Here is a 4,484-nt window from a genome sequence, read left to right on the forward strand (position 1 = left end):
TACCATCCTTGCCCTAGCTTTCTGTTTTCCCACTACCCAACACAATCTCAGCTCTCCTAACAGAGAGGAGGCCCTGACCACAAGGTAAACTCACACTTGACACCCGAAGTGGGCTTCCCAACGGCTGGTGTCCTGCTTTCAAGGCCCTTACTCTGGGGGACTACCTTACCCCAAAAGAATGCTGTGCCTTCATTTGTCATTGCTTCCTCTCATGCCCAATTTTCCAAACTTTATGAAAACCCACAATGTCAAGAAATGTCCTATTTGTGGGAGGGGCTACAGACCCGTTGCTCAGCCCTCCAGCTCTTGGGGAATCTCTCTGCCTTTGTTTCCAACACACCAAGGGACATGGCTCTGTTTCCCACCCTAGTTTCCTTAGCAGAGAAAGGTTTGTGTAATAACCAGGACCCAGAACTCTGACCATAAGTCAGGGCTGCCAGGTCGTGGGTCTGGAGAGCTGGAGGTCCCTGTCTTCCTGGGCCTTCTAGGGCTGGAGGCAGCAGCCACTGAGTCCTACTTCCAAGACTGATGTACTTTGAGCCTTGCTACTTTGAACTCTATCTGGACTTGGCCTTTGGATTCAGATGGAGCTGAGCTCTGAGCTCCAATACAGTGGTCTATAAGTGGTTGTGAAAAATGGCTCCTATGAGCCTGGCACAGTGGGGAAACCTGTAATCCCAGAACTTGGGAGGTAGAGGCAGGAGAATCAGGAGTTCAAGGCCATCCTCAGCTTATGTAGCAAGTTTTAGATCAGCCAGGGCCTCATGAGAAGATTTTCAAAAAAGAAAAAAAGATTCTTTTAAGAGCTTGATCTTCAGTGCTGGAGACATGGCTCAGTGGTTAAGAACACTGTTCTTACAAAAGACCCAGGTTTGAATCCCAGCACCCACATGGCAGCTAACAACTGTCTGTAACTCCAATTCCAGGGGATCCAACAGCCTCTGCTGTCCTCCTCGGGCCTTGCACAACTCGGGTGCACTTATCTACATGCAGGCATAATACTCATAACATAAAATAAAAATAATAAATAAAATATTAAAAAACAAGACCTGATCTTCAGGGAACATCATGGAAGAGGGGGCGGAAAGCATGTACGAGGATGGGGTGGAGTGCTGTGGAGCACTGCCTTCTGGAGATAACGTGGCTGATGCATCCATGAACTCACAGTAGTGGTAGTTACCTCAAGACTAGGCCCATCAACATTCCCTCATGGGTGGGGGAGGGGCTGTAAGGCCCCACCGCCCAGAGGAGCTGTAGGCAGTTAATGGTTGCTGGGGGAGGGGGAGTCAAGTCCTCTGACAAGTTGTCCTTGCTCCTTGCTCAAGTGAATAACCTCCACCAATGATCATGGGAGCAACCCTAATTGAATGCAGTGAGATATACCATACCACACACATACATACACACACCACACATGCAAACACACCACACACATACACACACCACATACACATACACAAACACATTACACAAACATGCACCACACACATACACACAGACACATACACATACATCACACACACACACACACACACACACACACAGGCATGGCCACAAGACAAGTGTGGGACTTACTGGAAAGAAGAAAGATTTTGGAGAAGGAAGGGGATAAGAGAGGGTAATAGGAGAGAGAACATGAGCAAAGCCATACATGAATGTATGGAGTTGTGGAAGAATATATGCATATATACTTTTGGTCTTTTTGAGACAGGGTCTCCCTGTAGCCCCAGCTGGCCTGGAACTCACAGAGATCCATCTCAGTGCTGATATTAACAGCATGCACCTCCACACCTTGCTCAGAAGAATAAAAATCCTAATCTGGGGCTGGAGAGATGGCTCAGCGGTTAAGAGCACTGACTGCTCTTGCAGAGGACCCGGGTTCGATTCCCAGTACCCACATGGCGGCTATGAACCATCCTTAACTCTGGTTCCAGGGGAATCCGAAGCCTTCTTCTGACCTCCACTGCATTGCATGACACGGGTGCACTCACATACATGCAGGCAATACACTCATACACATAAAATAAAATAATAAATAAAAAATATAAAAAAATATTCAAAAAATTTAAAAATCCTAATCTACACAGTGTCAAGCAGAATCACAGTACAAGGCTCACAGCCCAGCAACCAAAAAAACTCAGTTAAAAATTGCTCAAGTAAGGTCAGGCATAGTGGTGCAAGGCGATAATCCCAGCATTCAGGAGGCAGAATTAGGCAGACCTCTGTGAGTTCAAGGCCAGCCTGATCTATATAGTGACTTCCAGCCAGCCAGGGCTACATAATGAGAACCCCTCTCTCTCTCTCTCTCTCCCTCCCTCCCTCCCTCTCTCTCTCTCTCTCTTTCTCTCTCAAATGCTTAAGTATTTTACTTATTTTTTTTGGGGGGGGTCTTTTTGAGACAGGGTCTCCCTGTAGCCCCAGCTGCCCTGGAACTCACTATGTAGACCAGGCTGGCCTTGAACTCACAGAAATCTGCCTGCCTCTGCCTCCCAAGTGCTGGGATTAAAGCCGTGCGCCACTGCACCCAGCCTACTTATATTTCTTAAAAACCTTGAAGGGGGGACTGGAGAGATGGCTCAGCATTTAAGAACAATGGTTGTTCTTGCAGAAGACCCAGGTTTGAATCCCAGCACCCACATGGCAGCTAACAACTGTTTGTAACTCCAGTTCCAGGGAATCCAACAGCCTTGTCTAACCACGGGCATTGCACAACACGGGTGCACTTACCTACATGCAGGTAATACACATAAAATTTTTTTTAAATATTTTATTTATTATTTTATGTGTATGAGTGTATTGCCTGCATGTAAATAAGTGCACCCGTGTCATGCAATGTCCACAGAGGACAGAAGAGGGCGTTGGATCCCCTGGAACTGGAGTTACGGACAGTTGTTAGCTGCCATGTGGGTGCTGGGATTTGAACCCGGGTCTTCTGCAAGAACAACCAGTGTTCTTAACCGCTGAGCCATCTCTCCAGCCCCACATAAAATTTTTTAAAAATTAAAAAAAATCGTTGAAGGGAACACATCACCCATTAAAATTCTTTTTATTTTATTTTATTTTTTTTTTTAAGAACAGGTCTTACTATGTAATCTAGGCAGGTCTCAAACTCACAGTCCTCCTGCCTCAGCTTCCCGATGTTGGGATTCCAGGGATGCACCACCACACCCCATAGCCCATAGCAGTTCTGACTAATCCACTGCACCCTGGCTTGCCCTACAGTACCACGGCAGCTCTCTGAAAGCCCTCTGGAAAACCAAGATCTGGTCTACACACTTCTCTCTACCAAGTCTTGTCCTCTGAGAAGTAGAAAAGTGACTCCAAGACCTAGAAGTTGACCTGGCAATGCCATTTAGATTTTGGTGCTGCTGGGAGTTGAACTACCGTTCCTGGGAGGCTTTGGCCTCCTGCCAAACACAAACTGCTTCAGGAGACCTGCAGGAGGCATCGTGTAACTGTGAGGGTCACAAGAAAGAGCACTGTGTAACCAGGTCTGACAGACAGACATGAGCAGGGTCTGTGTTGTAAGAGTGAACAGTTGTTTCCATCCTGGATTCTTCTCTTCTTTCCCAGCCCAGCATCTGTCTTCCTTTAGTCATTCTTCATTTCTCTCTTAAGTTTTTTAACACATTTATTTATTTTGTGTGTGGTGGGGGAGCACCTGCCATGGTGTGTGTGGAGGTCAGAGGACGATTTTCAGGAGTTTGTTCTCTTTTTCCACCATGTGGATTCTGGGGATTAAACTCAGGTTGTCAAACTTGGTGGTAAGTGCCTTTACCCACTGAACCATCTTGTCGGTCCCTTATTCTCCTTTCTCAATAAGACTCGTGAACGTATCCAATCAAATTACTGCTGCTTTTTGATTTTCTAACCTTTATGAGCATCACCAACATGAACCTCAATCTCCTAAGTCTGTCCTTCCTTTTTTTTTTCTTTTTGAAACAGGGTCTCCCTGTAGCCCCAGCTGGCCTGGAACTAGCTATGTAGACCAGGCTGGCCTAGAACTCAAGAGATCCACCTGCCTCTGCCTCCCAAGTGCTGGGATTAAAGGTATGTGCCACCACACTTGGCCGAATTTTATTTATTTATTTATTTATTTATTGGTCTTTTTGAGACAAGGTCTCCCTGTAGCCCCAGCTGTCCTGGAACTCACTATGTGGACCAGGCTGGCCTTGAACTCACAGAGATCTGCCTGTCTCTGCCTCCCGAGTGCTGGGATTAAAGGCATGCGCCACCACGCACAGGTATTTATTTATTTTTGATACACGGTTTCAAGACCAGGCTGGTCTGGAACTCCCTATATTGCCTAGGCTGCCCTTGAACTCACATTTCTCCTGCCTCAGCCTCCAAGTGCTGAGTTACCATACCCCACTGTTTACTTTTTATTTTTGATATATGTTTTAAATTTTTAAATTTATTGTGTGTGGGGTACCTATGTATTTGTGAAGGCCCTGGTGTACAGAGCTGCAGGCAAAACACTTATT

This window comes from Nannospalax galili, unplaced genomic scaffold (assembly GCF_000622305.1).
Source record: "Nannospalax galili isolate Female #2095 unplaced genomic scaffold, S.galili_v1.0 scaffold424, whole genome shotgun sequence".
In the NCBI taxonomy this organism is placed as follows: domain Eukaryota; kingdom Metazoa; phylum Chordata; class Mammalia; order Rodentia; family Spalacidae; genus Nannospalax; species Nannospalax galili.